The sequence below is a fragment of the Pleurodeles waltl genome, chromosome 6 (assembly GCF_031143425.1).
Source record: "Pleurodeles waltl isolate 20211129_DDA chromosome 6, aPleWal1.hap1.20221129, whole genome shotgun sequence".
NCBI classification, from domain to species: Eukaryota; Metazoa; Chordata; class Amphibia; order Caudata; family Salamandridae; genus Pleurodeles; species Pleurodeles waltl.
The window spans coordinates 1,665,541,619-1,665,554,673 of NC_090445.1; positions in this window are offsets into that span (position 1 = coordinate 1,665,541,619).

Consider the following 13,055-nt stretch of genomic DNA (forward strand, 5'->3'; position numbering starts at 1 on the left):
GGACATATAAAACACATTACTATCTGTCCTACCTTAACCATACACTGCACCCTGCCCTTGGGGCTACCTAGGTCCTACCTTAGGGGTGCCTTACATGTAAGAAAGGGGAAGGTTTAGGCCTGGCAATTGGGTACACTTGCCAAGTCGAATTTACAGTGTAAAAATACACACGCAGACACTGCAGTGGCAGGTCTGAGACATGATTACAGGGTTACTTGTGTGGGTGGCATAACCAGTGCTGCAGGCCCACTAGTAACATTTGATTTACAGGCCCTGGGCACCTCTAGTGCGCTTTACTAGGGACTTACTAGTAAACCAAATATGCCAATCATGGAGAAACTAATTACATACACATTTTGTAAAGGAGCACTTGCACTTTAGCACTGGTTAGCAGTGGTAAAGTGCCCAGAGTAACAAAAACAGTAAAATCAGAGTCCAGCACACATCAACAACCTGGGGAACAGAGGCAAAAAGTTAAGGGAGACCAAGCCAAGGATGAAAAGTCTAACATCTACACATAAAGTGTAGTGAACATTGGATGAGAAAAATGTGAGCCTTTGTGGGTCTCCACAAGATCATTCTGGTGGAGCTAATGGTATTACTGTTGATAAATAATGTACCACATGTCTGGTAATTCCCTGAGTTGGATTAGATGTATGAAGTAAATTTTAATTTATTGGGGTCGAATGGTCAATGTTCATTACAGTCATTTTAACAGTTAGTTCTGCGGTCTCTCTTCTGTATGCAATTATGTCCTTTTTAAGGTCTTGGGCCTGATTAGGTGTTTGGCGGATGGATCTTTCCATCCCCCGAACTTCCAACGGGGAGGTTGCTGCCACACTGGCGTCCTCTCTGCTATACCCATTACAAGTTTCCCATTAGGCTGACAGTTTCCGCCCGAAACTTGTGACAGCATTGTCTCCGGCTTGATATGAAAACGGCGGCAATGCTGTCGTCGCACGGGGCACCAGCACCCTCACAATGTTCACTGCACAGCAGACAGTGAACATTGTGAGGGTGCTGGGCAGGGGGACCCCTGCACTGCCCATGCCGATTGCATGGGTATTTTAGGGGGCCCCGTGAGGCCCCCTGAACCTGTTCTCCCCCAGCCTTTTCACAGTGGTAAAACTGCCATGAAAAGGCTGGCAGAGAATGAGGTAGTATTCAGCAGGGAAGTGCTGCATGCAGCGCTGCCCTGGCTGATTGCGATCTCTGCCACGGTCAGCCGATTGGGATCACCGATCCCAGTGGACACGGTGATACCCTGGCAGTCTGACCGCCAGAGTCTTAATGTGGTGGTCAGACCACCACAGCAGCAGCGGTTCTGACCACCACCGCTCGTAATGGGCCTCTTGGTTTTCTTCTCTGACAGCGACTAATTCCTTCTGTATAGTGCCTAAAGTTTCTCCCAAGTTTTTCAAATCGCAACACTCTGCCATTCTTCTCAGGGGAGTAGCCAATGCCTTTCTCAGAACCTTCCCAATCCCTAACATATGAGCAGAGATTTGAAAGTTCTATAGAAAAAAAGGGGAGGGGAGAGAGAGAAGAGGCAGCTTAGTTCCGGTCTTCTTGAGTTCTTATCACCTACTTCTGTATTCTATTTTTCTCTGAGTGATTGTTGAACTTAAATCATAAAAGCATGAACATATAAATATAATCACCACACTTGACTTCTAGTTTTATTACATAAGTGAGATTACTAATTTAGTGCATCTACATACTGTTTGGACTCACCTTATTGCCCCTCTTCTGCTCGATTTTTCTTATAAAATTAGTGCAATGTTTTTGTTGCTTCTTAATATATATATATCTATTAAACTTCCCACTTATACAGAAATCAGTCAGTCAGTCACAACAACTTTATTTTGGCAACAAGCCATTAAAAGCAAAAACAAATAATAAAACATGAAAAAAAAATATATATATAACACCAGAGATCAATAAACGATATATAATCACATTCAATAAAATTCCAGAGAATCAGGGGGGAGCTACTGCTCTTTCACGTTAAATCTCAGTTTAAATTAACAAGCTCTTACTGGTCTCTGATTCGGATTGCACTCTTAATAAAATTTAACACAGCATGGCACAAATCAGTCATAGTTCATTTCTGTAAAGATTCCATTGCAGAACCATATTTCCTAAACTCCCCCTGACTCATCAATGGACTCAGAAAGGTGCTACTTGGGCCTGCATAAAGTGGGCAAAATAAAATAAAGTGACAAGTGCTTTGTTTGGTGGCACAATCACAATGACATGGAAGGAGGTCCCGCTGCCAAACACATTATAATGGGAAAGCCACTTTAAAATGAATCAAATTAAATATAAGAAGCTGATGGTTTGCATTCTCTATCCATCCTAAATATGGTTTACGAGATTTTACAGTGACTATCTGCAAATAATAGTCAACAGATTTCATATCCAAAGCACCTCTTATCCTCTCCTCCCCATATACCTAGATTTCACAATCAACTTTGCATTTGTTGGAAGATGTGTAGGGGAGTTGCACCATTCTATTAAACCTAATTTCTGAAAGCCCGATTTTACATACATCAACCACAGTATCTTATTCATGTTTTCTAAAGCTAGGCAATCTGACATATAGGCTCTGACTAACGCTACTTCTGAAATTATACAGAAATCATTAATAACGTTCTTTTTCTTTTCCTATATAGGATACTTGCGTGACTGGTGAGTCATAGAACGCGCAGCGATTTCCACGAAGACTCTTGGGAACTTCGGTAAGTATTAGTGGTAAATCCTTTATCCGCTTATCGTTAATGCACTCAAACTTTCTTCCGTATAACCAGAAAAAGGTATAACAAGAAAAAGCGTCTTGCATCAAGGATGTGAGAGACTAACTCTAGTGCACATTGTTTGACTAATCTAGAAAGAGAGAATCTAAAGATATATTCACCGTAACTATAACCAGAGACACTCACTCCGTCAGGAACACTATTTGGGGATGAATAATCAGGAAACGACGGTAAAGCACTACTTTGCATAAGAGAACACCCACTAACGCTACTAAGTATGCGCGAAGGCCCACACACTATTTCTAAACCGACGAGTAGCGAACGCGCTAGCTACCGTCTGAAATAACAAAATTATCCTCCCTGAATCTAGTACTGGCACGAACAACAAAAGACACACAGCCCACAGCCCTCCTCTTAAATAGCGGCTGCTTCATTAAAGGTGCGAACACGGAATACTGAGGCAGCGTAATCCTGAAGCCATCTCAGGCCTCTTCAACCCATTTACAGCTACTCCCTCCCCCTTCAGTTCACTCTTGCAGCTTTCTGCTTTCTGCTTTCTTCTTTGTGACGCTTTTTCGTTTTTCTCTTCCTCAGTGTTTCTCAAATGTGTCTTTTGCTCGCAATAACTGCTTGAGGCAAAAACATTAATCGACGGCCCGCAAAAGTAAGTGCCGGTGCTCCGCACCGGAAACAACAAGCACAAATTAAGCACTGACTTCACTGTGAACTCATTGTGGTCACCATGTTGCCGTTCCTTTGGTGCTGCAAAAAGGACCGTGTGCGAAGTGTTGATGCAAGCTAGCTGTTGTGATCTTGTATTATTGGAATTGAGGATCTTGACACTCACTCACTTGTATACACCAGTGGCGTAACGAAACTTGAGGGGGCCACACCGCAAAGTACATGGAGGGCCCCTCCTCTCGACTCACTCAGGAGATCTCAGTCCAGTGTACTGTGTTGAGGAGAGCCCCTTGGAGATCGCCCCCCCTGCATGTGGAGGCTTCAGGGGCCTTTGTTACACCACTGCTGTACACTGGACAGATAGGAAAAAACGTGCTTTTCTGGGTGTATGGGTCATTCATAGAAGAGGTCAGTGGTACACGCAGTGTGGCCATCGCTTAGCGCGAGACTTCACGTCTGCGATACAAGAACTACATAAAACAAACAAATGGAGTCAAGACACCCTGGAAGTCCCCGGGTGCCATGGGACTCTCACAAGCGTTGTAATGGTGGCGGTCGCCTTGGATTCATCAGTATAAGTCACTTGTGTGGGGTCTGAACAGTTGGCTGTACATGAGTATCCCCTTCCTAATCATGGAGTCCATGTGACTCCCTTAGCGTGTGCAAGAAAGTACCCCCCTCTTTTCTGAACAAGGTAAACAACACCTTCAAAAGTAGATCACTTCTTTTTATCATCAGTCATAGATCTTCTGAGCTTTCACTGTGTCTTTGTTTGTGTTTCTCCAATGCTGTATACAATAAAAAAAGAAAGAGGCCTTTTATTGTGAGCTTCAGCGCCATTGCTTCTAAACACAATCTTGGGTATTTCTGCTGTATTTGGACACACGAGGCTAGTGATTCTGAAACATGTGCCGAGCACATCTTTAATGCTAACAGAGACAAGATGCCTGTCACTCCACAGAGCACGGCGCACTTCTGAGAGGGACACAGGAGCTGCCCAGACTCGACAATGCTGAAAATGTGTTCAGAATCAAACAAAACGGTTTTGTTATTTTTATCACGATTATTATATGAAATATTAAAATTGCATGCGCTATAACACTGTGGTCGAGCATGAGAACATTTCCTCCAAGAACGAGTGCTTTCAATGTATCATTCTAAACATATGCAGTGTGAAACATTGCAGGCCTTCGATGGTGGCCGGCGCTGGCATCTTCAATGTAATGTAAAAAAACATATGTTCTCTGTTGCTTTTCTTCTTACCATATGTAGGATTTTGAAATTTAGAAACTAGGTTTCAGCTTCTGATTTGGACCATCTGGAATATTTAGTATCACTTTTAAATTAGCTGGCATCTTTTAATAATGTTCCATTTTACAGTCTTGAATTCTGTAAGTGTTTTGACCTCTGCTATCAGCATTAACGCAGCCTAGCACCCTTTCCTGAGGGTGTTAACTTATGTTGATTTCTTGCTTTGCAGTAATGGACCCAAGCTGAAGGCGTGGGAACTGCATTAGTAACAATTAGCAGTTGTTCGTGCACTGCAGCGTGTGGGCAAAAGGCTATTAGTATCCCACTTCTAGGGCTTACTTTGTAAAACATAAGGCCGGGGTTGTTATTATTCCCATTCTTACTACTACTACTACTGCTATTACTACTGCTACTTATACTACTGCTTCATATACTACTACTGCAAATACTGATACTTATACTACTACTACTATTTCTACTACTACTGCTACGTATACTACTGCAACTACTAATACTTATACTACTACTGCTACTACTAATACTACTACTACTACGTATACTACTACTGCAACTACTAATACTTATACTACTACTGCTATTACTAATAGTACTACTACTATTACTACTACTAATACTATTACTGCTACTTATACTACTACTGCAACTACTAATACTTTTACAACTACTGCTACTACTAATACTACTACTACTATTACTACTACTACTACTTATACTACTACTGCTACGTATACTACTACTGTAAGTACTAATACTTATACTACTACTGCTACTACTAATACTACTACTACTACTACTACTACTTATACTATTACTGCTACTTATACTACTACTGCAACTACTAATACTTATACTACTACTGCTACTACTACTACTACCTATACTACTTATACTACTACAGCTACGTATACTACTACTACTGCAACTACTAATACGAATACTACTACTGCTACTACTACTTATAATACTGCTACTGTTACTACTACTTATACTACTACTACTGCAACTACTAGTACTACTGCTACTAAAACTAATAATAATAATATTAATAACAACATCCTTCTATTCTGACACGTTAAGTGAGTTAAATCAAATTCAATTAGGGTTTATAAAGCGCAACTACTCATCGTAAGGGTCTCAAGTACCTCCACCCTTTTGCCCGGGTCCATGCAGGTGGCAGCTTGTTAGAGTTTTTGGGGTGAAGTAACTGCACCGAGGGGTGATATCTGCTTACATGAGGCCCAGTGAGCTGTGACAAGTGGGACCCTTAATGAAGTACAATGGTAGAGATCTGCATGGACTCTGCTTTCCGCTCTTGGGACCTGGAGCTCGGGTTGCCATTTTCTCAAGGTTTGGCCGGAGTGTGGAAAAGCTCTGCTGTTTACCTTCCCTTGTTGAAAACCTCCTGCAAGACCAAGTAGCTAAGAGGTGCAGACACATAAGTATGATTTTAAATGTAATATTACTTTCAAAGTCAGCCACTTACTACTTACCTATTTTTGAAAATATTGTGGTTTATATTTTTTTTGTCTTTGTTTGCTGCCAATATTTGTGTTCTTGATATTTTTGGGAGATATTTTTCTCAAGTATATTTTTTAATTGTAATGTTATTTTTAAAGTTAATAAATCACGGTATAGTGGTTAAGATTCGATGTACTTACCTATTTTTGAAAATATTGTGGCCTTCTATATTTTTCTTTTTGTTTTTTGCTGTCAATATTTGTGTTCTTGATATTTTTGGAGCTATTTTTCTCAAGAATATTTCAGTCTGCTATATTTTGTCTTACAAACCAGTTTGCCTTCACAGATACAATATACTCTGAGAGAATCATCAGGTTTTGTGGATTTCAAGGGCATTTTTACAGCACTAACAGCATTTAATGCATGGCTAAAATTTCACCACATATTTTACAGCTACCAAAAAGAGTGAAATAAGGAATTTGACACACTGTTTTGCATTTATCCTTTTTTAAGTAACATTGTACACACAAAAGGTGATGGGAGGAATGCTTCCAATTTTTCCAACAACTGGCAATCACTCGGGGTAGCATCCCAACCCATTGTTCTTTTGCTCACCATGCCACCACAGTGTGGAACCAACCATATGCAAATCAGCCTTGACCCTGCTCCTCACGGCAACAGTCCAGCCCGGACTGCTAGGCCATGTCCTCACTGAACCAGAATACAAGCAACCTAGGACCAGTTTCAACCTGATAAGAGCTCATCATCCAGGTATACCTTGGTTCCAGTGGCACAGTGAGCACAACACCCATGTCTGTGCGTACCCTTGCCACTTACCAAGATACCTGAAAAACACAAAAGGGTGATAGGAGGTATACTTGCAATTTGTCTAACCATTGGCAATCACTCGGGGTAGCATCCCAACCCATTGTTCTTTTGCCCACCATGCCACCTCAGTTTGGACCCAGCAGTATTCAAATCAGCCTTGACCCTGCTCCTCATGGCAACAGTCCAGCCCAAACTGCTAGGCCCGGTCCTCACTGAACCAGAATACAAGCAACCTGTGACCGGTTTTGCCCTGATCAGGTCTCAGCAGCCAGGTATACCTTGGTCTCAGTGGTACGGTGGGCACGGGACCCACATCTGGGCATACCCTTGCCACTTAGGGCTGCACATGAAACACACAAAAAGTGATGAGAGATATGCTTGCAATTTGTCTAACCGGTGGGAATTGGTCGAGGTAGTATCTCAGCCCAAATGTGAAGTAGGTAATGGCATCTAACTGCCATTAAGACACCGAAGCCAAGTTAAAAGGCCCCCAGGGTTTACTATTGAGCTGCAGCTTCACTGTGGTAAGGGAGGTCCAGGTTTTTAAAGCCATTGGTACATATCACTCAGGTGGGCAAATGGCCAGTTGTGCGAACATATACCCATGTTGGAGATTCACTGCGCCTGCATTTTAAATCTGTAAAAATAAATGAAGGCACATTGTTAACTGATGGAAAAACTGCTACCGAAGATGCCCTGGGAAGTTTGTAACCACCTACAGCTGACTGTGCCCCCTGTGAGGAAAACAATACTATTGGAATGGAATTGCAGTATTACAAGATACGTACGCAGGAGTAACAAATACACGTGTACCTTTACACATGCAGATATGCCTGGTGTGTGAGTAACTTGAAATTCACAAACTAATTACAGAACTACTCCTAGGAAAGTGTGAATTACACAGTTTCCCTGTAAAGATCCCGAGCCATGTTCTGCAGCTTCCTCGGCGTTGTGTTTCACGGCGGAGCTTGGCATACTTCTCTGGGTGGCTCTGCCACCCGGGCGGCACGGCTGCGAGGTATTCTTAGACTCTTACTGTAAACACTGCATTCCTGGCAGAGAAGGGCTCTGCAGTGTTTGCCGGGGTTACACACGGGTGGGCGGCAGCTCTTCCAGACGTCCTTGCATGCTGGAGAGCAGCAGTTGGCATCAGGTCAAAGATACCCACTTTCTGGTTATAATTTTACAAAACCCTGGCGCCCGAGTCACGGAAGAATCAGCATTGCAAAGGCGCAGAATTACGCGGGATCTGGGCCAATCCAAAGCGCTGTTTACTTACGTAAATTTGGCTATCATGTGAGTAAAAAACGACTTTTAGAATTTATAAAAGTTGAATTTTCACTTGCAGATGTCTTTACGTACACAAACATGTTTGTGTGAGTAAATCTACTCCCAGGTGTGAAAAATGAGTCGGACGAGGTATTTCGCGGCTGACAAGCCTTGTTAGTTTCGGCACTTTCACAAATCTTTGGATTGGTGGGTATCACAAAATCCTCTCTGATCCCTTCCCTCCCTAAAAATAATGTACTCCTGTCCCCTATTAGGAGTAATCTTATGACCTGTCCATGGCGAGAAAGGGAAGAGAAAATAATTGGTTGGGTTGTAAGGGAACAGTTATTAATCAGGAGAAATATTTTCCATGTGGAGAAAATAAAAATACTACACTTGGACCAGGATGTAAACCTCTGGCGAATTAGAAAAAGCTACACCTGGACCAGGATGTAAACCTCTGGCGAATTAGAAAAAGCTACACCTGGACCAGGATGTAAACCTCTGGTGAATTAGAAAAAGCTACACCTGGACCAGGATGTAAACCTCTGGTGAATTAGAAAAAGCTACACCTGGACCAGGATGTAAACCTCTGGCGAGTTAGAAAAAGCTACACTTGGACCAGGATGTAAACCTCTGGTGAATTAGAAAAAGCTACACCTGGACCAGGATGTAAACCTCTGGTGAATTAGAGAAAGCTACGCTTGGACCAGGATGTAAACCTCTGGCGAATTAGAAAAAGCTACACCTCGACCAGGCTGTAAACCTCTGGTGAATTAGAGAAAGCTACCCTTGGACCAGGATGTAAACCTCTGGCGAATTAGAAAATACTACACCTGGACCAGGATGTAAACCTCTGGTGAATTAGAAAAAGCTACACCTGGACCAGGATGTAAACCTCTGGCGAGTTAGAAAAAGCTACACCTGGACCAGGATGTAAACCTCTGGCGAATTAGAAAAAGCTACACCTCGACCAGGCTGTAAACCTCTGGTGAATTAGAGAAAGCTACACCTCGACCAGGCTGTAAACCTCTGGTGAATTAGAGAAAGCTACGCTTGGACCAGGATGTAAACCTCTGGTAAATTAGAAAAGGCTACACCTGGAAAAAGCTACACCTAGCTACACTATAAACCTCTGGTGTATATTTACATTTATTTGGGACTGAGGCCCCTAGCGGGTGCCCATGGTTCACTGATACATCACCCACATTACAGAAAAAATCATATGATTACGGTAAATTGATAGCTAACGTGTTTTTATCTTGGTTTTATCTGGAGTATGAATTTCATGACATATTGGTTGACACCGTGCAACTAAACCGCCTTTTATTTGTGCCTAACATTTTGGGGTGCTCTGGAAGGTACAATGATTTACAGCGCTTTAGCCAAAATAGGATGTGACCTGCAACAGTTGTCCCAGGACACTGAAAAAATGCAATTTTTGTCTCTTTTTTTTATTAATTTGGTGCCACCACTGGGTAGCAGTTGAAGAATGTTGCCTTACCTCTTCTGAGGTGTAAAGGCTCAGACCAACATGTACAAGTCAAGGCTTGCTGGCTGCCTCCTTGGCAGAGATGCATGGATGATGACTAACCAGCTAAAGCTCAGCACCACAAAGACCATGGACAGCAGGAAATGGCACAAACCAGCCAATGACCAACTGGCCCAAGGAATGCAATTCACCACTAGATAGGTCAAGAAAGGTAAGAGACCTGGAACCAGAGCTATCACTACTACAGCGCATCTATTAAGTCACAAGGACCACCTTCTTCACTAGAAAAGCATTCAACATATCTTTATATGCCTTGATTACCAACAATAATTAAAAGCTATTATCACATTCATAATGTCCAAGTTCAATCTCTCAATAGCCTTTACTTTGGCATCCAGTTGCAAATTAACCAAAATGCAACACATCTAAAACTCAACCATGCCTCTGGTAGTGCAAGCACTACATTGGCTACATGGAGCTAGACAATCAATGTTCAAGGCACTTTGCAAATTCCACAGAGCCTCCCAAGGAGAAGGACCACCACACCTCCAAATTCAAGAAATATAAACAAAAAATGACACTGCGCTCCAAGCTAGCACCACTGATCGTTATACTGCTTTACAATAAAACTTTTATGGGAGGCTTATCATGCCTAGTATAAACTACCCAAGTTCTGGACCTCATCGCCAGCCATCATTCAGATCATTCAGAAACATTTAGGGGCAGATTTAAGCAAAGTGGCGCTGCACCCAGGGCAGCACCACTCTCCTTGAGCCCCTTACTGCCCCCCTACCACCACCACGTGTGCGCCGTATTTAAAATACGGTGTACCATGGCGCAGGGTAGGGGGCAACAGCGTCAATATTTTTTATGCTATTGATGTACTGTTCAGGGTTAGCGCCAAAAAGTTGGGGCTAACCATGAACAGTACATAGGGGCCCATTGTAACCAATGATGTGCACCCTTTTCACTGCTCTGAGCAGGTGTTAAAAATGCCCAAAAAAGGGTGCAAAGAATTTTTTTAGATTTCTTTGCACCATTTTCTCAGTCCCCCCCAATGGAGTAACACCTCCCTTGCATACATTGTGCCTGGCGCAGGCATAATGTGGCGCAAGGGGTTATAAAGTTGCGCATTGCATGCATTGGCCTACTTTGTAAATCTGGCGCTGTGATTTTGGCCTAGTTGGGCCACATTAGCGTAAAAAAAATGATGCTAATGTGGTGCAAAGAGGTGCTAAACCCTCTTAAATCTGGGCCTTAAAGTTCAGAAGAGCGGTGAAAAGCTGGTGGTCCCTGAGATAATTACATCAGATGCTCACCCTGGGATTAAACCCGGAACTATAATCCCACTTATCTGTATAAGTACGTTCCAGAGCCATGGAACAGCCTCAACCAGCACACATGCCAAGAAAACAGACGCAGATACCTATCCAAAAAGGGGATCACTGACCAAAGTAACCTTTCAACTACCTTGACTTTCAGATGGAAAACAATAGCTATGCCATCCATACATATGATAAGCTTTGCCACTCAATGCTAGAAGTACCTGCTCTCACCCTGCACCTGAAGACCTACCTCCTGTTGTAGAGATGGGGTCTGCAACCACTGTCCCCATACCTCATATCACAGACATACTAAACAAATTGTCTGCTCAACCTCAAACCACAGAACATAGGACAATAATGCTAGTCTTTGTGATGGTCCTCCTGGTCTCAATCTAGTATAATCTGTGCCACCACATGATATTATACACTAAGTCACTGGCTGTTCCCTCATTATCAATGGGACAGACATGTAATGTATGAGAGGATCTGTGGGACCTTGCTAGCAACTTGACAACACGGAACAGGCCATACCAGCCTGCTCAACTAACCTTTTAAGATTAACCAGGCTTTACGGTGAAGAAAGGAGAGGACGGCCACACCCCGCTCTTCTAGGCGCTCTGTGATGTGGCTGTCAGGCCTTGCTGCCTCCCCTCTGGAGGGTGACTGACAGCTGCCAGGCCCGGGGCGGGGACCCCCTCACAAGCCCCCATGACTCCCACCAGACTGCCGTTTCTGCCGACGGCCTTTTCTTCTTCTCTGTTCTTCTGTTCTTCCTCCTCGCTCCTCGTCTGTAATCTTCTGCTGTACTCTTCTTTTCCCCGTCTTCTTTCTTCTTCTCTTCTTCCTCATCTTCTTCTGTGGTCTTCTGCCCTCTGTTCTCCGTTTTCTGGATCTTCTTCTGTGTTCTTCTGTGTTCTTCTGTGTTCTGCTGCGTTCTTCTGTGTTCTTCTGTGTTCTTCCGGTCTTCCATTCTTCTCTCCTTCCGGTCTTCTGATCTTCCTTTCTTCTCTCCTTCCGGTCTTCTGTTCTTCTGTTCTCCTTGTCTTCTGTTCTTCTGTTCTTCTTGTCTTCTGTTCTTCTTGTCTTCTTGTCTTCTGTTCTTCTTGTCTTCTTGTCTTCTGCCTTTGGGCTCTTCTGCCTCCTCCGTCCTCTTCTCCCCGCGCCTGCCCTCCTGCTCCTGCCTCATCCCCCTCCCCCACTCGCATCCCCCTCTCTATCTCCCCTATCTAACCCGTTCACTATCTACCTCCCTTACTCCTCCTATCTACCTATCTCTCTATCTCTCTATCCCAACTATCTAACTCCCTCACTCTCCACCTCCTCCTATCTTCCTATCTCTCTATCTATTTCCCTATCTATCGATTTCCCTATCTATCAATTTTCTCTATCTATTTCCCTATCTCTCCCCCCCTCCCTCACCCCCTCTATTACCTATCTTCCTATCCTCTCACTCTACCTCTCACCCTCACCCACCTCTACAACCCCCCCTCCCCTATCTTCTCAACCCTACTTCTATCTTTTTCCCCTATCTCCTAAACCTCCTAACACTCACCCCCCTCTGCCCTTAAACCCCCCTCCCCCAGCTCTTCTCACTCTACCTGTCCCCCCCTCCCTCGCGCTTTCCCGCCTTGACCTCCTGCACGCCCCCCGCCCCCCAGCTCCCATTAGCCCCCACCTGACCCCTCCCCCCCTCCTACCTGATATGGCGGCCGCTGCGCGACAGTGGTAGCGACCCTTGACCCAAGGGTAGGTCGCTCCCCCTGCCGCTGCAGCCCCTCCAGGTTCCTGAGTTCCTGCGTTCCTGTGACCCACCTAACAGTAAGTACCCCCCCTCCCAGCCCCTCGCTCTGCCCCGCGCAACTCACCCTCTCTCCTGCTCCTGCTTCTTTTCTTCTTTTCTTCTTCTCTGTTCTTCTGTTCTTCCTCCTCGCTCCTCGTCTGTAATCTTCTGCTGTACTCTTCTTTTCCCCGTCC